The sequence below is a fragment of the Bison bison genome, unplaced genomic scaffold, assembly GCF_000754665.1.
Source record: "Bison bison bison isolate TAMUID 2011002044 unplaced genomic scaffold, Bison_UMD1.0 scf7180017864486, whole genome shotgun sequence".
Classification (NCBI taxonomy): Eukaryota; Metazoa; Chordata; class Mammalia; order Artiodactyla; family Bovidae; genus Bison; species Bison bison.
Genome location: NW_011495046.1, coordinates 1,064,377 through 1,091,169, shown reverse-complemented (window position 1 = coordinate 1,091,169; position 26,793 = coordinate 1,064,377). Strand labels below are relative to the sequence as shown.

Below are 26,793 nucleotides of genomic sequence, written 5' to 3'. Positions count from 1 at the left end.
TACAGACTTAGACAGGAAATCAGCTCCATCCAAGTCCAGTGTCCTGGCTCCTGCAGCACCCACCTCCCCACAATTCCAGGGCCAATCTCTTTGTGTCTAGTGTAGGCTTCTGACTGCTCATTTTGGAAGGTGACAGGTTTCTTATAGATTCTTTCCTCCCTCAATGCTAAATTGAAATAAGAGATTACATTTGCTTTTTAGTTTAATTTCATTGCACAATGATAAAACTAGAAGGCTAATGACCTTGAAAATGCTAATATTTCATGATAAGGAGTATACATGGGCAGTTTACATGATACCTTAATTGACACTTTTATCTTGTGTGAATATAAAACAGCCAACTTCATTATGTAAAGTACTTTCCTCTGTGTAACTTGACTGGATCAATATTCTCTGAAACTTTGAGTTTCAAAGACAACTAAACAATGGGAAGTTGATAAGTGAGGTGCATTGTTATCAATGAGATAACAATTTTATTAGATCTTTTTCTTGTTAAAAAATGCAGATGGGGCATTTTTAAAGGAGTAATAGAAGGTGCCTTAGGATGGGTCAACTAATGGAAATAGACTACGTGGAGTGAATAAAAAAATCTCCCATTGGTATTCTCTACTCCTCTTATCCTTGAGAGTCCCTTGGACAGCAAGGAAATTAAACAAGTCGATCCTAAAAGAAATCAACCCTGTACATTGGAAGGACTGTTACTGAAGCTCCAATACTTTGGTCACCTGATGCAAAGAGCCAGGCCATTGGAAAAGACTGATGCTGGGAAAGATTGAAGGCAAAAGGAAAAGGGGGCAGCAGAGGATGAGATTGTTAGATAGCATCGCTGACTCGATGGACATGAATTTGAGCAGACTCTAGGAGACAGTGGAGGAGAGAGGAGCCTGAGGTGCTACAGTGCATGGGGCTGCAAAGAGTCGGACATGACTTAGCAGACAACAACTCCTTTTCTCCTAGGAATCCTGTCTAATTCTTAAAGTCATTTTTGAGTAATTATGTCAGCATTCTTATAAAATGTTTTGGTTTGAAGTTTAAAGAATCCCTTCCAAAAATATCATTGTCAGAATACTAATGTCCTAGTTCCATTTTATGCGCAAAGATGAAAAAAGGCTTCCAGAAGTGTTACTCTAGCAACAGTCTACAGAACATCATTGCATTGATGTTAGTGCTAACAGGTGAGCAAAAGGCAGAAATATTAAATCCATCTCTCTTTACGGAATTCCTGGGAATGAGAAGAATAGTATTTAAGGACTTTTTCAAATGCCATTCCATGGAAAAACCGTTCCATCTGTATTTATGGAAAATAATATTACCTTTATAAAGGATTAACATTTATTACTCATGTACTTTGTGTCAGGCACTGTGTTTGGCACTTTACTTTTGCTTTTGTTTAATTTCACATTAATCCTATAAGATAGATATGATTAGTTTCCTTTTGCAGTTGAGGAAATTGATGACTTTTAAAAATAACAGTGTCTAAACTCATCCTCTTGGTAAGTAATAGAACCAGAAGTCGAAATAAGAAGTTCTAACTTCACATTTTAAATTGCTTTCTACCTAATGCCCATTATGTACAGAATCTTTTACCAGGCATGCCAGTAACAGCTCCCAAATCAAATGGTTACTGGAATTACTGGGGTGCTTGTTAGACATACAGATTCCTTGAAGACATCTTGAGAGTTCTGATCAATAGGTCTAGAGTGGGCTCGCAGAACAGAGTACCTTCAGCAAGTGTCCCTGGAGTGTCTAATCAGTCAATTCAGAATAACTTCCAGGATGTAAAGGGAAATATAAAAGGATTCTACCCTCCAGGTAACTTGATTGTTGAAAAGAACATAAGCCACTGATGATGGGAATATACATTCTGCATATATTTGCCTCTTTAATTCCATACTTCGTAGAGAAATTCTTGATCAATTAGGAAAACAAATGCTTTTTTGGGGATATTTATTACTTTGCCACCAGGGAAGCCCATTTTTTAAGATGAAAGAAAAGCAAAATAGTGTGAAGTGAGCATTCAAATTTTATTTGTACACATTTTAAGCTCCAAAATATACAAACTCTCTGTGTAAATTTTTACTTCCTTAAACATATGTCAAACCACCAGATATGATACCGTCATTGTTGTTCAGTTGCTAAGTTGTGTCTGACTCTGTGACCCCATGGACTGCAGCACATTGTTGTCATTTGATTTCAATAGCAAATGTTCTCATACAGTCAAGTGGAAAGGGTTCTGGTTTTATAGTTTTCTTACGTATCTTTATTCATCTGTTTTTTTATTTTACTTTATGTCTGTGTATCCATCTGCTCTGAATTTTCTGAGGCAATCTTATCTCTAAATGGATACTTACTCTGAATGTAATAGTCAGTACTTATTTAATTCCTTAGATCAATCACTTGTTTTAAGCACTTTAATATGTTAATTCATTTAATTCTGAAAACACCTGTACATAGTAGCTCCTATTATTATGACCCCCATTTTACATGTAAGGGAACTGAGGAACAGAGTGACTAAGCATGTACTAATGATCTTTGGTACATTAAAAAAATTGCAATGTCTACAAGTGAAAGAAGAATAGTGAAATATCCTGGGAACAATAATTTTCTAGGTTTTTCACCACTGGAGTCCACGTGATAAAACTGTTTATTGAGCTGCAATATACCCACCTGGAATTTACCTCCTGTAAAATAGTGGCTCAACATTCTACAACATGTACTTATTAACATGGGCATTGTTTTCACAGGGAAGAGGCAACATTTAGTACCTACAGAGAATTAGTACCAAAGATGGAGAAGCTCTATACATTCAAGAAAAACAAGACTGGAAGATGACTGTGGCTCAGATCATGAACTCCTTATTGTCAAATTCAGACTTAAATTGAAGAAAAAGTAGGGAAAACCACTAGACCATTCAGGTATGACCTAAATAACATCCCTTATGATTATACAGTAGAAGTGACAAGCAGATTAAAGGGATTAGATCTGATAGACAGAGTGCCTGAAGAAGTATGGGGACATTGTACATGACACTGTACAGGAGTCTGTGGTCAAGACGATCCTCATGAAAAAGAAAAGCAAAAAGGCAAAATGGTTGTCTGAGAGGGCCTTACAAATACCTGAGAAAAGAAGAGAAGCCAAAGGCAAAGGAGAAAAGGAAAAATATACCTATTTGAATGCAGAGTTCCAAAGACTAGCAAGGAGAGATCAGAAAGGCTTCCTCAGTGATCAATGCAAAGAAATAGAGGAAACCAATAGAATGGGAAAGACTAGAGATCTCTTCAAGAAAATTAGAGATACAAAAGGAAAATTTCATGCAAAGATGAGCACAGTAAAGGACAGAAACAGTATCGACCTAACAGAAGCAGAAGATATTAAAAAGAGGTGGCTAAAATACACAAAACTATAGAAAAAAGATCTTCATGACCCAGGTAACCACGACGGAGTGATCACGCACCTAGAGCCAGACATCCTGGAATGTGAAGTCATGTGGGCTTTAGGAAGCATCGTTACGACCAAAGCTAGTGGAGGTGACAGAATTCCAGTTAAGCTATTTCATATCCTGAAAGATGATGCTGTGAAAGTGCTGCACTCAATATGCCAGCAAATATGGAAAACTCAGCAGTGCCCATAAGACTGGAAAAGGTCAGTATTCATTCCAATTCCAAAGAAAGGCAAGGCCAAAAAATGTTCAAACTATCGCACAATTGCACTCATCTCACACGCTAGCAAAGTAACGCTCAAAATTCTCCAAGCCAGGCTTCAACATTAGGTAAACCATGAACTTCCATATGATCAAGCTGGGTGTAGAAAAGGCAGAGGAACCAGACTTCAAATTGCCAACATCTGTTGGATCATTGAAAAAGCAAGAGAGTTCCAAAAAAAAAAAAATCTACTTCTGTTTTACTGACTATGCCAAAGCCTTTGACTGTGTGGATCACAATAAGCTATGGAAAATTCTTCAAGATATGGGAATACCAGACCACCTGACCTGCCTCCTGAGAAATCTGTATGCAGGTCAAGATGCAACAGTTAGAAGTGTACATGGAACAAGGGACTTGTTCCAAATTGTGAAAAGCGTACTTCAAGGCTGTATACTGTCACCCTGCTTATTTAACTTATATGAAGAGTACATCATGCGAAATGACAGGTTGGATGAAGCACAAACTGGAATCAAGATTACCAGGAGAAATATCAATAGCCTCAGATATGCAGATGATACCACCCTTACAGCAGAAAGCGAAGGAGAACTAAAGAGCCTCTTGATGAAAGTGAAAGAGGAGAGTGAAAAAGTTGTCTTAAAATTCAGAAAACTAAGATCATGGCATCTGGTCCCATCATTTCATGGCAGATAGATGGGGAAACAATGGAAACAGTGTCGGACTTTATTTTTCTGGGCTCCAAAATCACTGCAGATGGTGACTGCAGCCATGAATCAAAAGATGCTTGCTCCTTGGAAGAAAAGCTATGACCAACCTAGACAGCATACTAAAAAGCAGAGATATTACTTTGCTAACAGAAGTCCGTCTACTTAAAGCTATGGTTTTTTCAAGTCGTGTATGGATTTGAGAGTTGGACTATACAGAAAGCTGAGTGCCGAAGAATTGATGCTTTTGAACTGTGGTGTTGGAGAAGACTCTTGAGAATCCCTTGGACTTCAAGGAGATCAAGCCACTCAATCCTGAATTAAGTCAGTCCTGGATATTCATTGGAAGGACTGATGCTGAAGCTGAAACTCCAATACTTTGGCCACCCAATGCTAAGAACTATGGAGATACTCATTGGAAAGACCCTGATGCTGGGAAAGATTGAAGACAAGAGGAGAGGAGGATGACCAAGGATGAGATGATTGGATGTCATCACTGACTCAATGGACATGAGTTGAGCAAGCTCCAGGAGTTGGTGATGGACAGGGAAGCCTGGCATGCCGCAGTCCATGGGGTTGCAAATAGTTAGACATGACTGAGTGACTGAAATGAACTGAATTGTGAATTAAGCCAAATTAGCAATGCTCATAAAACAACAGAATTCTCAGTAGAATTCTCTTCTCATCATGATGTTTATGCATTATGAATCATATTATTGTCTTTCTGGAATTTTATATATCATAAATATCCATGTAGACATGAGGTGTATAGATGACAGCTACTACTGTGGCTAACACTTATAGAGCAGTTACTATCTACTAGGCACTGTGTAAATGTTTTTTGTGCATTATTCCAATTAAGCCTATAAAATACCTTGATAAGTAATTTCTTTATTCCAACTTGATAGATTAAAAAATGTTCTAGAGATATAATTAGTATGCCTATGGTCTAATGATTAAAGTTTGGCTTACCTGGTGACTCAGATGGTAAAGTGTCTGCCTGCAATGCAGAAAACTCGGGTTTGATCCCCTGGAGAAGGAAATGGCAACCCACTCCAGTACTCTTGCCTGGAAAATCCCATGGATGGAGGAGGCTGGTAGGCTACAGTCCATGGAGTCGCAAAAAGTCAGTCAAGACTGAGCAACTTCACTTTCTTTAAGGTCTAATGAAAGAAAGAATTGATATTTAAACATAGGTGTCCAACCTCAAAGACTGCCTTTTTAAAAAAAATTAATTTATTTATTTTAATTGGAGGCTAATTACTTTACAATATTATAGTGATTTTTGCCATACTTTGACATGAATCAGCCATGGGTGTACATGTGTCCCCCATCCTGAACCCCCCTCCTACCTCCCTCCCCATCCCATCCTTCAGGGTCGTCTCAGTGCACCGGCCGTGAACGCCCTGTCTCATGGATCAAACCTGGACTGGCGATCTGTTTCACATATGGTAATATACATGTTTCAATGCTACTCTTTCAAATCATCCCACCCTCACCTTCTCCCACAGAGTCCAAAAGTCTGTTCTTTACATCTGTGTATCTTTTGCTGTCTTGCATATAGGGTTATCATTACCATCTTTCTAAATTCCATATATACGCATTAATATACTGTATTGGTGTTTTTTTTTTTTTTTACTGACTTTGCTCTGTATAATAGGCTCCAGTTTCATCCACCTCGTTAGAACTAATTCAAATGCATTCTTTGTAATAGCTGAGTGATATTCCATTATGTATAGATACCACAGCTTTCTTATTCATTCAGTTGCTGATGGACATCTAGGTTGCTTCCATGTCCTAGCTATTGTAAACAGTGCTGTAATGAACATTGGAGTACACATGTCTCTTTCAATTCTGGTTTCCTCGGTGTGTATGCCCAGCAGTGGGATTGCTGGATCATATGGAGACTGCCTTCTTAATCACCAAACTCAGACTGAAACTCAAGTCCACAGATAGACCTAAATACTGAATATTACTGGCCATCGCTGAGTGATTACCTTTCCCCTCCCCCAAAGAAATCACCTACACATTAACAGGAAATGGAAACTTGTCTTTACATTAGTTTAGGTTAAAGCATAAGAGATGGACTTTTCAACTGACTGCAGTTATAACTGTAATGTTTTTAAAAGCACCTTTAATTTTAAGCTATGCTGATATTTGGATTTAATTCACAAAGTGTTTTCAAGCACCCACCAAATGTCCAACACTATTCTTAGTGTTAGATTTACAAAACTTTATAAGATTAAGTTGTAGATCTAGGGCAGTGAGCCTCGGATTATATTGGGTCCTTCAGATTATTAAGGGCCCAGAGTAACTTCCCAAAGCACTTGAGTATTATTCTGTAGGCAGAAAAAAACTATTGTGATAGTTTTTTTTGTGAGACTAATCTTTTATATATGCATGTCAGCTATAATTAGCCAGTAGTGATAGAGCCAGAAGGGAACAGCTATGGAGCTGGGGTGATAGATATTTATCCAAGGCACTGAGCACAGAAGGAGGAGGAACAGGTTTGGGGGAAAATTAATTTAATTTTATGTTACAGAATCTGAGGTGCATGCAAGCCACCCAAATGAGAGATGTTTGATTGGCAATACTAAGTGCCTGTGAACTGGAGCCACAGATGTGGGGAGCAGAGCAGAGCCTCTGAGCCATGACTGGGTGTGAATTCAAGTCCAGATGCCTGGGTTAAAGAGAATGCAAAGAGGGAATGATAAATGTCTTTAGCTGTTAGCAGAGTTTCAGGAGACAAGTATTTAGGTAGGGAAAAAAAAATGCAGCTAACGTCAGTGGTTCCCTCTCACTAGAACGCTGCACAGGATGCAGAGGCCAGTCAGCCTCCTGGACTCTCTGCAGCTAGAGTCAAAGAATGATTACATTTGGATATGAGGAAGGCAGCTGCCACCAGAGGGCAGCCACACCTTGAGAACCCCAGCCAACCAAAACAAAGCAGCTGTACTTGAGGGATTGAAAAGGAATCCCATGAATGTCAGGGAAAGACTAGGTAGTCATGGATCACCAACATGTGGATGAGTAAGAGGCTAAGTCAGAATTTAGAGCCTGCAGGTTCCCAGGCTAGCAGGTAATCTACTCCATTTACCTGGCCATTCAGAATTGACTGGTTAATTTCTCTACATGGAAAATTGGCTTTTGAATTTCCTTTCTCTCCTAAGGGAAGCTTCCCACTCTTTCCAGAACAATGTACACTCAGACTAGATTTAGGTAGTAGCTTCCTTTGTATCTGAAGAGGTTGTTGTTGTGATCCTAGTCATAGACAACTTACGAGTTTCAGAAAATATTAAACAGTAAAGGTGGATTCTGAAAGAATGGTGCAGACTTTTCTAGTGCAGAGGTATTTGTGGATTTCAGTAATAGCTACAATTTATGGAGTGAGATGATAATAGGGCTTTAACTCTTTCAATCACCCTGCAACAAGGTTACAAACTGTGTGATGCTATTTTATTTAACAAATGAACAAACTGAGCCTCAGAAATACTGTCTGCTAGATCCAGGATGTCACAACCAGAAAGCATCAGGAGCGAGATTTGAGCACGGATATGTTTTGTTCAGCTTCCCTGGTGCCTCAGATGGTAAAGAATCTCCCTGCAATGAGGGAGACCTTGGCTCCATCCCTGGATTGGGAAAATCCCCTGGAGGAGGGCATCATAACCCACTTCAGTATTCTTCCCTGGAGAATCCCCATGGACAGAGGAGCCTAGCGGGCTACAGTCCACGTGGTTGCAAAGAGTAGAAGTCGACTGAGTGACTAAGCACAACACACATGTTTTGTTCTGGGTGGGCTTCCCTCGTGGTGTTTGTGGTAAAGAACTGGCCTGCCAGTGCAGGAGACGTAGGTTCGATCTCTGGATCAGGAAGATCCCCTGGAGAAGGGCATAGCAACCCACTCTAGCATTATTGCCTGAAGAATCCTGTGGACAAGGGAGCCTGACAATCCATGAGGTTGCAAAGAATCGGACACAACTGAAGTGACTTAGCACACACAGCATGTTTTGCTCTAAAGGCCCTGTTCTTTATTCTCCACAAGTTTTTATTCTGCCTTCAGAACTTTCCAAAAACAGCATGGACGAGGTAGGAAGAAGATAAGGAAATGCATTCAGGAAAGCATGTTGGGTGTCCTGACGTCCTCCAGCTTTGACCCCAGAGCAATGGAAACCTTCTCTGCAGGGACACAGCAGCAAATCTCTGAACTTTAAGATGGAATCTGTGCCATGGCTGATATTTAGGTGCTGCCATTGTTCACTTTAATCTGCCTGGAAGTTAAACCATGCATTTCCCCAGCCACTTAGCAAATGATTTTTAATAAACCAAGTCATCTCCAGTGAGAGGAAGAAGGGGCTGTCTGGATCTACACACTAAGCACTAAGCCCCTGTGGAGGAGAAAATAGATGAAATCTTCCTCCAGGTGAACATAGGGGAAAAGATGGAGCAGAAGCTATGCTCTGCCCTCACCTGGCACGATGACCTATGCCCCACACCAGTCAGGGGACTTTGGGAGGGAAACAGAGAAAGCGTGGGACCCTTTGATGACTTGTGAGGGAGCATTGCACTGGAGTCAGGAGACACCACTAGAGCTCCTCATTTTTCAGTTTGGAAGCTGCTCTTTTGTCATAATAATAATGATCCCAGTGATAACATTTCAAAGGTAAACATAAAGAACATATCCTTCCACAATACTGAACTAACATTAAAGGCATGGCACTCTCAATTGAAATCAACCATTTTAAACAGCAATAATAACAAGAAAATCAGCGTGTTTTGCAATTCTCCTTTTCCACCCTGTCAGGTACCCCTGTTTGGTGCTATTTCAGTACATGGAGCACAAAAGTATAGGCAGCTCTTCACTTTGTATAAGTATTTTGGAAGCTGGTGTTGCTAAACTATGGCTGATTTTGAAAGGTTGTTGCTGAACCATGAAAGATGCTGGGATTCTTGACCTCTGGAGGAGAAGAATTCAATCTAGGGCCAGAGACAAGGCTTGATAGCTCAGAGCTTTTGTGTAATAGAGTTTTATTAAAGTATAAAAGGGATAGAGAAAACTTATGATATAGACATCAGAAGGGGGCAGAAAGAATACCCCCTTGCTAGTGTTAGCAATGGAGTTATATACCTTTTAATTAGTTATTACAGTGAATCACAAGAACCTCTGGAGTTTGTAAAGGTCTTACTAGACCCACTCCTATAATTTACATTTTAAAATAACAGGATTAGCCAGAAGGTCTTCAGGAAGGAGAAACTGTCCTCAAGCAGGATACATTGTTGTTGTATAATCCCTAGTACAGAGTTTAAACTGAGTTGTGTAATTGACTAAGACTAAACCCAAAGAGTCGGACAGGACTGAGCGACTGAACTGAACTGACTGAACTGACAGAATGTAGACAAAAAAAGTTTGTCCTTTCCTCCTCCTTGAGAATTCCAGACCCCTCTCTCCACTTTGAGAGCCCTGGACCCCTTTCTCCTCCTTGGGAACCCTGGACTTCTTATCAATCTGCCTAGAAATTGACTCTCTCAATTTCAAATGCAAAAATATACTTCTGGAAAATATGCTTTCTATAACCTTCATGCCACCTTTGACTATTTGTGTAGTTCCTAAGTGCAAATGTTTGGTTTATGCAAAGCTGAAGAAAAAGGAAAATGAAATACATATCCAAAAGCATGTTGCTATGTCTTCTTTCTGTATCTTCAAACAGTCGCACATTTACTTATGCTGAACAAGGTCATCAGATCTAGAGAACACTAGATTTCTTGAATTGATGATACACTGATCATATTGTCCTTCACAAAGACTCCATTTTTGAAAAGTGGAAAGTTATACATTTTAATTTAAACTCCATGTGAAAGGCTCTGATTTATTTATATTTTATTAGTTAGTTTTATTCACTTTATTAATTTGTTTACACATAAGAGTTATGTATTGAGTGTTTCTTCTATGCAGATACAGTGGTCTCTAACAGATTCTGATTGACCAAGCTTCCACTGAGAGTCTCAAGCCCTAGAGTATTGCAGTTTTATTGTTCACAGCTGGGAGAAGTTTATAGTATTTTTTTGGACCCTTTCTTTTGATGCATTGTATTAGCTCCTATTGCTGCTGTAGAAAATTTCAACAAACTTTATAACTTATAACCACACAAATCTATTTTCTCACAGTCCTGCCAGTCAAAAGTACTGAAATCCAGGTGTCAGAAAGAATGTGTTTCTTTCTGGAGATTCTAGTAGAGAATCATGTCCTTGCATTCTTTTGGTTCATGTCCTCTTTCCTTATTTTCAAAGACAACAGGGTAGCGTCTGCAAGTCTATTTCTTTCTTCCTCTGTGTGTCTCTCACCTTCCTCTGCCTCCATCTTCATATCTTCTATGATTTCATCTTCATGTCTTCTATGAATATTTTTGTGTGTTGAATTAAGAACTGACAATTAAGATTATAATTCTGTTATTGCATATATGCATATTAATATAGAAAATTAACTTAATATTTTGAATCTTGATAAGTTTTCCCCAAAAGGAGATCATTACTCACTTCACACAGTGTGAAAGCTGTGACTGTGTGCCTTTGGCAGTCCGTGACTTACTGTGATTCAATTTCTGTATTGAATACAAATTCATTAAAAAATATATTCATTCTCCTATTATCCCTTCATTGAGGTTTATGAATGAATAAATGGGGAATCAGTTCAGTTCCGTTGCTCAGTCATGTCCGACTCTCTGCCATCCCGTGGACTGCAGCACGCCAGGCTTCCCTGTGCATCATCAACTCCCAGAGCTCACTCAAACTCATGTCCATAGGGTCAGTGATGCCATCCAACCATCTCATCCTCTGATGTCCCCTTCTCCTGCCTTCAATCTCTCCCAGTATCAGGATCTTTTCCAATGAGTCAGTTCTTCACATCAGGTGGCCAGAGTATTGGAGTTTCAGCTTCAACATCAGTCCTCCCAATGAATATTCAGGACTGATTTCCTTTAGGATGGACTTGATCTGGATAGCAATTCTAAAAATATTGGGACAGGGTCATGATAAGGATTTGTGCCTGGCTGGAAAGATCCTTTGGGGCAAGAGAGATCTGTTTGCCTAAGCTGAGGGAGATGCCAAAGGGCCACATGCTGAGCTTAGAGGTTTTGAAACTTTGCTTTTCTCAGTGCCACAAAGTATATGTTTTGTTATATTTCTCTCTCTTAACCTATTTAATGAGGAGAATGAGAGACCTGGTTCCCAGGCTGGAGTGGAAAGGAAGAGTAGATGAGAAAGCATGGCTGTTCAGTTTGGTTACTCAGTTGTGTCCAACTCTTTGCAACCTCATGAACTGCAGCATGCCAGACTTCCTTGTCCATCACCAACTCCCAGAGATTGCTCAAACTCATGTCCATTGAGTCAGTGATGATGCCATCCAACCATGTCATCCTCTGTCATCCCCTTCTCCTCCTGCCTTCAGTCTTTCCCAGCATCAGGGTCTATTCCAAGGAGTCAGTTCTTCACATCAGGTGGCCAAAGTATTGGAATTTCAGCTTCAGCATCAGTCCTTTCAATGAATCTTCAGGACTGATTTCCTTTAGGATTGACTGGTTGGATCTCCTTGCAGTCCAAGGGACTCTTAAGAGTCTTCTCCAGCACCACAGTTCAAAAGCATCAATTCTTTGGTGCTCAGCTTTCTTTATGGTCCAACTCTCACATCCATACACGACTACTGGAAAAACCATAGCTTTAACTAGATGGACCTTTGTTGGTAAAGTAATGCCTCTGCTTTGTAATATGCTATCTAGGTTGGCCATAGCTTTTCTTCCAAGGATCAATTGTCTTTTAATTTCATGGCTGCAGTTACCATCTGCAGTGATTTTGAAGTGAAGTCGTTCAGTCGTGTCTGACTCTTTGCGACCCTGTGGATTATAGCCCACCACGCTCCTCTGTCCATGGGATTTTCCAGGCAAGAGTACTGGAGTAGGTTGCCATTTCCTTCTTCAGAGGATCTTCCTGACCCAGGGATTGAACCCAGGTCTCCTGCATTGCAAGCAAGACGCTTTACCATCTGAGCCACCAGGGAAGTCCTACACTCCAACTGACTCTAAAGATGTGAGAGGGTGACAGGCAGGAAGGCCAGGGGTCTCCAAATGGAGGAAAAAGCCTGCAAGTGTCAGACACTCTTAAGCGGCAGGAGGAAACAAACTAGCGATATTTTTTCCTTCCCTATACAAATTTAAAAGGAGGTTTCTCTTAAAATACTGTGTTGCCATAATGACACCTGGTTTCACCTGAAGTTAACTATTCTCAAACCTAGAGATAACCAATGCCTTTTTCCTATGGAAATGTTTGTCTTAAGCTATGCTAATGTACTATGCATTTACCCCAAACTCTGTCTTCAAGTCAGTTGGCTTCTTGGCTCAGAACCTACTTGACAAACCAGTATGTTATTCTCAGATATTGTTCCCCTAATCTATGTAAATAAAACTATTTGTATGGTGGTGTGCCCTTCAAGATTCAAGTTCTTGTTCATTCAAGTTCATTTTATGGCCCAGGATAAACCATTTGGTGCCAAGATTATCCCAAAATGCATCTTATGGGTGAGGGGCCTGGTGCCATTCTGAATTTTAAGACATTCCTTTGTTTCATTAACAGACTGCTAGTGACTATAGAACATCCAGCTGAAAACTAGCAGGGAGGTACTCTTCTGCCCCCTTCTGATGCCTATGTCAGAAGCTTTCTCTATCTCCTTTATACTTTAATAAAACTTTATTACACAAAAGCTCTGGGTGATCAAGCCTCGTCTCTGGCCCCGGATTGAATTCTTCTCCTCCGGGTGCCAAGAATCCCGGTGTCTTTGCGTGATTCAACAACAACCTTTCAGATGGAAATGCTGTAGCGTGAACAGCTGAAGTAGAATCTTTCTCTCCATTGATAATGTTTTTTGCAAACTTTTGTAAGAGTTATGAACTAGTGGAAAGAAAACAACATGCATAGGCCTCTATATACATACACACATACAAACATATATACACATTTGGATGAATAAGTTCATATTTTAATTAGCCAATGATTCAGTGCCTTTTTATGAGTAAAGTCGCCATTGAGGATGATGAAATGGAATTGAGGAAGAGGTTTCTTGTGCCTCAGAGTCTCTAATAGGAATCCAGACCTGGTGATACTATTTGTGCAAGAAAGGGTTTCATGTGATCAAGAAAACTCAACTTTTGCTGAGACATAGTCCTAGAAGTCTTTATCATCATTCAGCAAGAATATAGCTTACATTTGACAGAGGATATTCCAACATTAGGACTGCCCTTGATCCAAATTCAGTGTCAGCAAAGATTTAGAGACACTGGGGTCGCTAAGAGTAGGACATGACTGAGTGACTTCACTTTCACTTTTCACTTTCATGCATTGGAGAAGGCAATGGCAACCCACTCCAGTGTTCTTGCCTGGAGAATCCCAGGGGCGGGGGAGCCTGGTGGGCTGCCGTCTTTGGGGTCGCACAGAGTTGGACACGACTGAAGTGACTTAGCAGCAGCAGCAGCCTCTCATTGGCAGCTGTTGCTTCACTCTGTAATACCTTTTATGATTAGTTATCTCCTGGGGGCAACATGATGAATTTCAGATTTTTTTCTGGCTCACTGTTTCTAATTGACAGCAATCTTTGTTTCTCTTTTGATGCTTGAATTTTCATAGTTCGAGCAATAGGAACCCCATTAAGTCCATTCTTGTAGTCATTTTCATACATATTTAAAAGTTAACCTTGATTTCTAATTGATATTCTGAAGAAATTTTGAGTTCTTCTCCATGAAATGTAGACTCAGTGGCTTGCTAAAGTGTCCTTATCTGTAGTGGAGAATAATGTTAAAGACCAGACTCTGTATACTAGTGCTATAGATTATAATGTTTCACAGGAAAACTGCCAATAGATCAGAGTAGCAAAAGAGAAAGGGCAATTTGTATCAGAGAAATATTCTACAAAAAGTTCGTTATTTCAATTTTGATTTTGACTAAGGTTATTTTTACCTTTCTTTACTATGAGAGCTTCCTCATGTAAGCTACCCCTTCTTTTTTTAATATCACTTTTAATAATAGTTTGTAGGTCTAGTTTGATAGTCATAGTTTGATGTAACTATTACATATTATCATGCATGCGTGTGTGATAAGTTGCTTCAGTTGTGTCTGATTCTTTTCAACTCTGGACTGTAGGCTGCCAGGCTCCTCTGTCTGTGGGATTCTCCAGGCAAGAATATGGAGTGAGTTACAATGCCTTCTTCCAGGGGATCTTCCCGACCCATATGTGTTTAAAGTGAAGCTTTGACCCCAAATTTAGAATTCTCATCTTCCCTTTTTATTCTTGGTCCAAGCATCTTGAACAGATGAAGGTCAAAATCAACTAATATTAACCTCACCAAATCTATGGAACCGGGGGGGAACAAAAAAAAATGAACTTCTAATTTCCTTCTGGAGCAATATCTACCAAATAAATAATTCAGAATACACTGAGATATAGTATCCACATAAAATTATGTATAATTGTTGAAGGATAAAAATAAAGATTATAATATAGGCAAATATAATCTTTTATAGTTCTATTTAATTTTCACTTTTATATTCAATTTTGTAAGAGCTATTTCCTATCTCTTATAATGTTTGTATAATGTTGATATCTGCTTTTAGAAAGACATTTAGATAAATGTTGCTGCTGCTGCTGCTAAGTCACTTCAGTCGTGTCCGACTCTGTGCAACCCCATAGACGGCAGCCCAGCAGGCTCCCCCGTCCCTGGGATTCTCCAGGCAAGAACACTGGAGTGGGTTGCCGTTTCCTTCTCCAATGCATGAAAGTGTGTCCAACTCTTAGCAACCGCATGGACTGCAGCCTACCAGGGTCTTCCGTTCGTGGGATTTTCCAGGCAAGAGTACTGGAGTGGGGTGCCATTGCCTTCTCCATTAGATTAATGTAGGTATTCATTATTTCAATATTCTGATAATTTAATTTTCCCAAATCTAATTATGGTACCAGAATAAATAAGCAAAATGATAGTAATTATCATGTATTTAAAAATTTTAACCAAAAATTTTATGTGCAACAGCATTTGAAGGGCTATTTAATTGCTTAGACACACATGTACACACAAAAACCATGTATATCCCATATCTACACATCACTGCAATGCATTTCAAATGCATTTTTATGTTTTCATTATACAAACATATTTCTTTATTTCAAGTTAGAAAGTGGTCTACTTGAGGTCCAATAATTCCCTAATATGGGTTTAATTTTCACCAAAATATAAATGGGCCAATCAAACTTCCAATTTGCTCCCTATGATTATACTGATGTCTATTCCTGTATTTATGTATTTCCACCATTCTATGTTTTTCCATTGTTTGACTCTATTGCAGTTTATGTGTTTTACTAATGAATACTTAGGCAGTTTTCCATTTTGCTATTATTGACACTGCTGCAATGACCATTCTAATACTTGACTCCTGAAGCAAAAAAAAAAAAAAATATATATATATATATATATCTAGGTTATATTCTTAGATATTATGTTATTTTTATTTTCAAATTTACTAGAAAGTATCAAATTGCTTTCTAAAACTGTCATACCAGTTTGCAAGTTTATTTAAACACTGCTTCACTGTGGTTTTAATTTTCACTTCCTGAATTATGAGTGAACCTGAATAGGAAGCCTGAATTCCATTTCAAAGGAATTTTGCCATTGAGATTTCCTACTTGGTGAAATGCCTGTTGGCACCTGATGTTGATTTGTCTACTGGGTCATCTGTCTTTTTGAATCAGTAGTAATTCCTAATGCCCATGGATATCTCCAGCAGAGACTTCCAACACTATATGTAGGATTTAAACTGCATCAAATGCACTAGAATTTATTGTCATCCCACTAGTAAGCTCTGCTACTCTCTTTTCCTCAAAAGCCCTCCTGTCTCCTTAGTTGAGACATCCAGGGAGCCCATGTCCTTCCTCCCATCAGTATTGGAGAAGAACTTAGTAGACATTCTTTATCAGGGATTCAGCATCCTCATAGATCCCTAATCTAAGCCTAGAATATTTCCTGACTCTCTAGAACCCCTTTTATTTCTAGCAACATGGGGAAAACCTTCTTTTGGACAAGGACTTTTTGATTCTCATCCACCTATGCCTGGTTGCCTCTTTCAGATTAGCAAGGTTTGTTCTGGGCATTGTGACTAGGGCAGGCTGGGGTCAGACCTCCAGTCCCACTTATGCCTCTACCTCTGAGTGCAAAGCTGTTCTGCTCTCCTCTTCTCCCATACACCTGGTACTGCTGTATCCTGTGAACTTCTTCACAAGATGGACAGTCACTGGGGGCAAGCCTTTCATTTTCTTCTTCTCAACTCCTTATTTTTCTCCACTAATTACCATTTTATTACATTTTCAGATATTATATATTCTTACTGATTGATCTTCCCTTGTGGCTCAGCTTGTAAAGAATCTGCTTGCAATGTAGGAGACTTGGGTTCAGTCCCTGGGTTAAGAAGATCCCCTGGAGAAAGGAAAGGCTACCCACTCCAGTATTCTGGCCTAGAGGATTCAATGGACTGTATAGAGTCAGACTTGCAAAGAGTTAGACAGGACTAAGCAACTTTCACTTTCTTCTTTTTCACTGATTGACCTAGTCGTTTACTTCTTTAATATGTTTTCCCTCAGTAAGGCTCTAAAGTGACCCAAATGTGAGAAGAGAGACTTTTCAGACACACAGATTTGGAGAAATTAGGCAAGCCCCCTGTCATCCATTTTAATCTCAACTGACTTCAATCCAGCAAAATCCAAAAAATCCAGGATTTTCTTCTTCCCTAAGTAAAATCCTGCTCAAACCACAGTAGTTATGAGGGGAGGAGATCAAGATGTCAGAGTAGGAGGACATAGAATTCATCCTCCCCCACAAGCACATCATAAATACATCTACACGTGGAGCAATTCTCACTGAAAACAAGCTGGAGACTGGCAGAATGACTCTCAAGCAGCCAAGTCCGTAACATGGCATCAGATGGGAAGGAAAGAGAAGTAATGAGGTTGTGGGACCTGTACCCCTAGGAGGGGATACAGAAGAGGAGGGGAATTACTTGGGCTCCAGGATCCTCCTTGAGGAGTGAGTAGCAGTTTGAACTACAGACTGGGTGCCCAGGTTTGGGGCCCGGCATGGACAAATGAGTCCCATTAGTTTGTTTGGGGACCACTGGGACTGATGTCAGAACTATAAAAACCTAGACTTCACTTTTTTTGAAAAGGAAAGAAATGCAGAAAGAAAAAAGCAACAAGATAAATGAAGACTGAATGAATAGTTGCATAGACCCACATGCATTGAGGGCAGAAGATATGATTGACAACATAAAAATTAGTGAGCTGTAGAAACATGAAATTTACATACTTCTAGAAAGGAGAAGAAAAAGAAAATGAGGGAGAGAGGGGAGAAAAAAACTAGGAAATAGAATAGCAGCAACACAGGGAAGAAAAATGATCATGTCAGAAATAGAGAGAGCCAAAATGAACAGTTAATGAAAGAATTTGTAAGGGAAGGACTGGGGCATCATACAAAGAAAGATAAATAACATCAAGCTGGTCCTGCCCATGACCCATTAGACTCAAATAGCTGGGTCTCAGTTTGGATTTTATGTTGAAAGCTGGCAAAGGGCTGGGTATCAGCCCTCATTTTAGACTCTACCAAAGGATCGCAAAGAGTCAGACACGACTAAGCACAGCACAGCTAGGTATATTTGGGATTATATAAAGCATCACGGGAGGAGGGCATGGCTGCTCACTCCAGTGTTCTTGCCTGGAGAATGCTATGGACAGAGGAGCCTGACAGGCTACAGTCCATGGGGTCATAAAGAGTTGGACACGACTGAAGCGACTTAGAAAGCATGCACAAAGCTTCAGGGATGCTTTAAAGCAATAATGCTAGATCTCCCTGTTTTCCCTACAGCCCCAGTTTAGTGCTTAGACAACATTTTTAGACAATATTGAAGACTGACCCTGAGAGAAATATAAATATCCACAGTGTAAAATGCAATTTAATTATTTTTCTCCATAAAATTATTACTATTTCTGCACTTACTTCTTTTACATAAGTAGAGACCATAGCTATGTTTTCATTTTCATAAAAAAGTGCACATCATGCACATACAGAGAGTACAGCATACACACACACACACACACACACACACACACACACGCTCTAGGGAAGAAAAATGAGGCTTGAAGGAGACAGAAAGAGAAATAGGCAAATGTGAGGAAAATGGGAGTGGAACAGATACACGTGGCCTGAAAGGAAAAAGACAGCCTTAGGCCTCGTTTGCTTTCTACTAAAAGATTTCAATATTCTGGCTCATTTCCATCGTCTAGTTTTACACCCTCCGTGCCACAGACTACACTGCTGTTAGAATCATCTTTGCAGAAGTCTGATTGTGTAATTGCCTTGCTTCATTACATTCAATGTCTTTCTATATTGTCTTGAATAAAGTAAAAATCTCTTAGCTTGAGATTCTTTCTGGAAACATAGTTTCCCCCTCTTTTTTTCCCTTTACCCTCACTATACACATTCTACCCTCTAGCTATAGTGAGAATAGTAAACAGCTACTTGCCATTTCCTTCAAACATGCTATTACTTCTGTGTGTCCTATTCTTATTTTTTCTTTAGCAGAGTTACACATGAACATAAAAAGCAAACTGAGATCAAATACAATTTTTTACCATTCTCCCTGTTGCCACTCCAGAGATAGCCACTTTCATCTCTACTGATTAATTAAATTAGTATCTTAATTTCTAAATAAAATGCTTCTATTGTAGCATCTTGATTTTTTATTTTTAGTCCTCATTAGCTGATCTTTCCCTTTATATATAAGAATTTAGATCTTTTCAGTTTGCCTACTGTTTTTCCCACCACACATGAACTCTCTTCCTATCCTCTATCCAATACTGATGTATGGAAATTTGTATAAGCTACTAGTCAGTATTAGCATTATGATGGTAGTATAAACACTATTTACACATCGAACCAGTTAACAAATAATAATTGCCTTTCCTTCCTGGAATTACTTTTTTATTTTATTGGGAGCTAATAGTTGTCATGATATTACATACTCATCAGTAACTATCTCTTCACCAAGTTCCTGAATCTCCTTGGTATCCTTTCCATCTTCCTGTATAGGTTCCTCTTTTAGTCTTGGTTGTCCTCTTTATTTGAAACTCATCTCTCTGGCTAGACTTTCCCTTCACGTATATTCAAGGGTTCCCTTCATTTCTGGCCTCTGTTTGATTTCCTGTTTCCTGTTATCTCATGTCTTCCTTCTCTTAGTCTATATGCTCATCTGGTAGAGCACATCCTTAAGTATCAACCTGGAAATGTGTGCACGGGAGGTCACTTTTTTGAGACGCTGTATGTTGGAAATTTTTATTGCATCCTGATTCATAGTTGAAAGTTTATAAATGTGTAGCACGCTAGGTTCAGGTGGCTCAGTGAGTAAAGAACCAGCCTGTCAATGCAGGAGATTTGAGACGTAGGTTCAATCCCCAGGTTGGGAAGACCCCCTGGAGGCGGGCACAACAACCCATTCCAGTGTTCTTGCCTGGAGAATCCCCATGGACAGAGGAGCCTGCAGGCTTTGGTCCATGGGGTTGCACAGAGTCAGACCACTAAGTGACTGAGCACATGCAAATGAAAATATTAATAGTAAAATACTAAATACTGGAGCGCATATGAAACAGGCAGAACACTCGTGTATCAGACATGACTGAAGTGACTAAGAATGCATGCACTAGGTTGGAAAAAATTTTTTCTTCAGGATTTTGGAAGCAGTTGTGCAGTTAAACATGACTGTGGAAATATACGCAGTTGAACTGATCAATCACTTAAAATTCATGACCATCAACTTCAAGTGACCAGAGAATCACACTGTATTTCCAAAGCCCATTGACCACCCCCGCCTCCTAAATGCTTATTTCACTTCCCTCCTTTCACCTAACATTCCCCATTTTTGCCTCCCTGCTCACTGTCAGCTGGTGAGTTTACTGATAGCTTCACTGAGAAAACTGAAGCCATGAGCAGGATGCCCCAGAGGTTCCCACAACTGTGTCCACCCACCTACTGATCCAATTAGAGGGCATTCTTGCCTTGACCAGAGACAGACTGATGAACTATCCATTCTCTGTTCTAAAGCTTTTTCTTCCACTTGTACACTGTATTCAATGTTCTCTATCCTGCTAAAGATTATCTATTAAAAGATTCCCCCCCCCCTTTCTTTCCCACATGGTCAAATTTTCCTTCTCAAGTGAATTTGCCCTATCTCCATAGAAATGTTCTGTTTCTCTCATTTTAGGGGGAAAAAAAAAAGATTAAAAAAATTTCTCTTGACCCCATTACTGATTCAAGCTCCTATCCCTTTGCTGCCCTTTACAGCAAAATTCCCAAGAAGTTTTTTTCTGTTCACATTGTCTTCCATTTATTTATGAATATTTCCATTATTTATGAATATCAACTCTTTGATATTCATTCCAATTAGACTTTTTCCTTGATCCACACCTTGAAGTTTCTCTTTTCAATATAAATTTTAATAGCCATGCTGCTAAGTCCACTTGTCAATTCTCAGGTCTTATCTAGCCACTCTATCCCTCATTCCTCCCTAATAGCTTTTCTTCTCTTGGCTTCAAGGACATCACATGCTGTTGGGTTTTCTTCATTTGATCAACTGAGGGATCTTCTTTGCTGGTTGCTGCTTTTGTTCACCCTCCTAATATCGAAGGTCATCTTTCATCTTTAGAAATATTTTTCCTACACAATTAATGGCAATTCCACTTTTTCTGTGAAGTAGGATAAAACTTCAGCTTCAATCTTGAGTCTTCTCCTCATACACTCTACATCTAACACAACCAGAAATCTCATCAACTTTAAAAATATGCACAAAACGTGAGACATCACGACACCTCCATTGGAATTACTTGCTTTGAGACACAAACATCTTTTGCCTGAATTACTGCAGCAGGCTTCTATTTGGCCTTCTTGACTCTATCCTTGCTGTCCTTTTAGTTTCACTATATTCTGAACACAATAGTAAGTGAATCATAAAAACTAAAGTCAATCATGCTATTCTTTTACTATCCTCAGTAGTGGCCACTACTTCATCCATATAAAAGTCTGAGTCCTCGTAAGGCTTAGGATGACCTTCCTACCACTTTTCCATTGTTACACAGCATCACTCTGCCTGTCCCCAGTTTAGTTTTTGCACGAGATACTCCTTTTGTCTTATCATGCTCTTACTCTATCTCCTTCAAGACTTTGTTAGAATGTCATCTTCACATTGAGGTCTACCATTACTATCTAACTTACTATTGCTACCCAATCTATCTCCCCATCATACCAGGTACCCCTAACAACGCTCTACATTTGCTTTTATTGTTGCTGTTATAACTGTTATGCATTTCTAACATAATATTAACAGTATTTTGCTAGTTGTGTTATCTTCCCTCTGTTAAAATGAAAGAATGATGCTAAAGCTGAAACTCCAGTACTTTGGCCACCTCATGCGAAGAGTTGACTCATTGGAAAAGACTCTGATGCTGAGAGGGATTGAGGGCAGGAGGAGAAGGGGACAACAGAGGATGAGATGGCTGGATGGCATCACTGACTCGATGGAAGTGAGTCTCAGTGAACTCCAGGAGTTGGTGATGGACAGGGAGGCCTGGAGTGCTGCAATTCATGGGGTCGCAGAGTCGGACACAACTGAGCGACTGAACTGATCTGATGGGTTTAGGATTGTTCATGTTTGTCACGAATGTGTTCCAAACACATACAACAATGTCTGGTACACAGTTGCAGGTCAATATATATTTTTTGTTCATTAAATGAATGTATTGCTCCATTACCTTCCATTTTCCAATGTTTCTGCTAAGTCAAAAGCCCTTCTGGTGCTCAATGATATAAAATGATGAAGAATTGGGGAATAGTTGACCTCAGATTCAAGCAACAAAGAAAAGTCTAAGCAATATCGGTGAAAGAATTTACTCCCTCCTGGAAGGACCATTTTCACTGCTACTCCTTCCTGTCCTTGGTACCCTGATGGTTCTTGATGGTTTCTATAACCTGCTTTTTGTTTCTTTGCTTTTAACCTCTGTGTATTTTTGGAGACTTCTAAAATTTAGGATTATATGTTGATATGAATCCATTTTCAGCAATTAGACTAGGTTGGCACTTTATTTATTGGCTGCAGCAAGTTGCATGCGGGAGCACAGAATCTTAACCACTAGACAGCCAGGGAAGTCCCTTGTTTGGCATTTTAGATTTCCAATTTCATGGCCTCTAACTCAGAGGTTTTCCTGAATTATGTCCTTGATAATTTCTTTTCCTCCACAGTTCCTTACTATCTCTTTCTTAAACTATTATTTTCAGCTAGTGAGCCACTTGTTTTTTTTCCTCTAAAATGTTATCTTTTCTCTTTTATTTCACTTTGCCTTTTGTTCTGCTTCCTGTGAGATTTCTTAAAGTTTCCTTACCACTCCTGTCATTATTTTATTATGCTGTCATATTCAAAGTGATATTTTCAAGTGTCTTTTGTTTGTTTTATTTTCTGTTTGTATTATGCTGGTTTAAGTTTGCAGTTGCAATTAAAGTTCTTTCTGTTGATATAAATGACAGGCTTTAATTTTTAATATTTTACAACTAATTTATTTTCTTCTAAGTATTCATTTTGAGTCGATTCTTCTCAATACCTCTCTTTCAAGGTCTTTTACTGAGCCAGTCATTTCCTCTAAGACTTTGAATCTCCAGGGTGGTTAGTTGCCAATACTCTTGTAGCCAAGTGGAAGAATAGGGTCAACAGCCTCATCATTTGCTATACACGGGGGATTTAATTTTTCTGTTTTCAGCACATTACATTCACTCTCAACTTGGTCTGTTCATCCTCTAGCCCAGAAAACCTGTTTCATCTGCTTCAGCAAATAAACCACCATCCTTGTAACACTAGGGGAGCATCACTGTCCAGCTATACAGAGAGGTGAAGGAGATACAGGAATTTGTTTATATTAAACAAAATTTCAACAAATTGGCATTATTTCAGCCTCTCTCTGCTATCCTCCTCTCCTTCAGGCAGCCCAAACAGGTTAAAACACTGAGAAAAAGATCTACTTTGCTCTCTCTAGTTTGAGAGAGGGAACTGGGCATTAGGCTGCCACCTCCTCCAGATCAATACCTCAGCACGCTAGGGGAAAAGTGGGACAAAGGCAGGGGGAAACATCACAAACTTCCTACCCTTTTGAAGGTAGATTTCCCTTGATTTGCCATTTGCATGGTTGCTAAGCCTTTGATTGTTCCAGCTTCTATGAAGATAGTTCAGCCAGTTTTATTGTTTTTCATGTTTCTGTGCTGGGACAAAAGCTCAGAGATTTTTTGTTCACCATTTTACTGACGCTCTGTAGAATTCTTGGTTCCTTTTTTAATAGTTTTCAACTCTCTAATCAAAATATATGAACTTATATTTTCTATAATTATTTTTATGTCTTAGTCTAAAAAGTCATTATTATAGCTCCCGTAGTCTTTCTACATTGTCTAATTTTTGTCTTGATTTCTATAAAGTCTTGCCTCCTTGAAACTCTGTTGTTTTTAGAAGTGGAATTCTAGATTGAATATTAAAGTTTGTCAATATGACTTGAATCCTAGAGTGTTATCTTTGTTTACTGAGAATTTATTTTGCTTTCTTTTGTATGAGAGATAGCTAAATTGGGGGCAAATCCCATTGTATCAAGAAAATTCAAATTGAGGCTTCATGAGATCTAATCAATTACTGATTCCTGCTTACATATCAGGAAGAATGACTTCAGGGTCTCAGTCAAAGCCCAGATTATTTACCAGAATTCTGTGTCTGTTTTTAGCAATTCTCAAAGTCCAATTTTTGTCTCTCTTGCCCTAAGATCCCTATATATGCTTAATTTCTTACCTGTCAGCAGCCATTGTGATAATTCGTTAAAAAAAAAAATTGCAAGGCTCATTTCTCCAGGTTTTCTTCCTCCAGGATCATGACCTGGCAAAGAATAAATCATATCCTCAAAGACATGTTTTATTTTATTTTATTTGTAGCAATTGTTTATCTTTTTTAATTTTTCCTGGTGGGAAGTTTTGACCTCTAGGGTCGATAAAAAGCTAATCTCCCAGTTTCTAAAGCTGACAGCTTGATTTTGAAAGCTTTAGAAAAATGAGTTAGAAAGGTTGTTTAACTAGCTACAAAAATCTCCAGAATACACAGAATTTCTAAAGTTCTAGATTGTTTGGAAAATTTGTAAATAAATAATTTATATTTTTAAGTTGAGACCATATCCTTAGGAATTGTGAAAATATGGCTAATAGAAAAATCTCTGTAACAGTTCCAGTTGAGTCAGAAAGTAATTAATAATATTGACCTTTTTCTTTCTAAAAAGTATCCCAGTATGGACAATAAAGCATATGGTTACCCTGTGTATAGAAATAAATAGATTTCACTTTGTTGCCAGAAGTTGAATAGTAATATTTAATTATAAATGGTTCAGTGGGTAAAGAATCCACAGTTCAGGAGACACAGGAGTTGTGGGTTCAATCCCTGGGTCAGGAAGACCCCTGGAGAAGGAAATGGCAACCCACTCCAGTATTCTTGCCTGAAAAATCCCATGGACAGAAGAGCCTAGTGGGCTACAGTTCATGGCATTGCAAGAGTCAGACATGACTGAACAACAAAGCATGCATACATAGAGATGTAGTAAATTTTGAAATACGTGTTTTAAATGTATGCACAGTTGACTATATCACTTTTTCTTGTTTATTATGTAATATGCATCCCTTTGTCTTTCAATGTCTTTGCTGGTTACCCTTGCTGCTGCTGCTAAGGCGCTTCAGTCGTGTCCAACTCTGTGCAACCCCATAGACCACAGCCCACCAGGCTCCACCATCCCTGGGATTCTCCAGGCAAGAACACTTGAGTGGGTTGCCATTTCCTTCTCCAATGCATGAAAGTGAAAAGTGAAAGTGAAGTCACTCAGTCGTGTCCGACTCTTAGCGACCCCATGGACTGCAGCCCACCAGGCTCCTCAGTCCATGGGATTTTCCAGGCAAGAATACTGGAGTGGGCTGCCATTGCCTTCTCCGTTAGTCATTAGGAAAACTGATACAGATAAAGTTTTATAGACACTTAGAATATAAATAGCATTAGATACTTACCTTGTATTTAATGATAACAGGTAAGTGATCTTTTTAGTTTTGTATATATGTGTGCAATTAAGGAGTTGAGAAATAGTCTCCCAAGTGAATTATGCTGTATGATTTTACTGAATTAACTTTTATTTGGGAGACATATGTTTTATCCTATATTACCTTTTAGAATGGTTGAATTATGAATTCAGCCATTTCTTAAAACAAAATGCATGTAAAGATAAATTCTATAAAGAGCTGTATTGTAGGTTTAGTCGCTTAGTCATGTCCGACTCTTGCAACCCCATGGTCTGTAGCCCCACCAAGCTCCTTTGTCCATTGGATTTCCCAGGCAAGAACACTTAAGTGGGTTGCCATTTCTTTCTCCAGGAGATCTTCCTTTCCAGGGGTCAAACTCAGGTTTCCTGCATTGCAGGCAGACTCTTTACTAACTGAGCCACAAGGAAGCCCAAAGATGCCTCCAATTCCCAAAGACCATAAATACATTATAAAGTCAAATGAGTCAAGTGATTGATATTTCTTACAGGGTAAAATGGTTAAGTTCAGATTTTTAAATGAACTTGAAAAAAGCCAATCAGGTTCTGAGTGACTGTCAACGGTAGTTTTACATCAAAATTCTGTGCAGATTTGTGGGTGTGTGTTGGTGGGGGGTGGGGCAGGCGGGGGGGTGAGATTGAGAAATAGACAACACTCTTAGGTGTGCTTCTGAGGCATGTTATTTTATAAAAGTTTATAGTTTCTCTCTGACATGCAGCTGCAGATGAAAGAATCTGTTTTAAAGCTTGTCAGACTCAGCTCCTCTACTGAGACAAGTGGCCATCTGTGCATCACATGAACACACTTCTCTGAACAAGAGGTTGTTCCAATAACTAAAGTGAATTATCTAATGTCTGTATCACAAAACCAGGTGCCCAATCCTGATTTGAGAAGTTCTTAATGCTGTGAAAGTGCTGCACTCAATATGCCAGCAAATTTGGAAAACTCAGCAGTGGCCACAAGACTGGAAAAGGGCAGTTTTCATTCCAATCCCAAAGAAAGGCAATGCCAAAGAATGCTCAAACTACTGCACAATTGCACTCATCTCACATGCTAGTAAAGTAATGCTCAAAATTCTCCAAGCCAGGATTCAGCAATATGTGAACCATGAACTTCCAGATGTTCAAGCTGGTTTTAGAAAAGGCAGAGGAACCAGAGATTAAATTGCCAACATCTGCTGGATCATCAAAAAAGCAAGAGAATTCCAGAAGA

At 39.2% G+C, this 26,793-nt stretch overlaps 1 pseudogene; it reads left to right on the top strand.

Moving 5' to 3' along the window:
- The first annotated feature begins 1,099 nt into the window (after window positions 1-1,099).
- The window catches only part of LOC105005129, a 105,126-nt pseudogene continuing 79,432 nt past the window's right edge, over window positions 1,100-26,793 (top strand).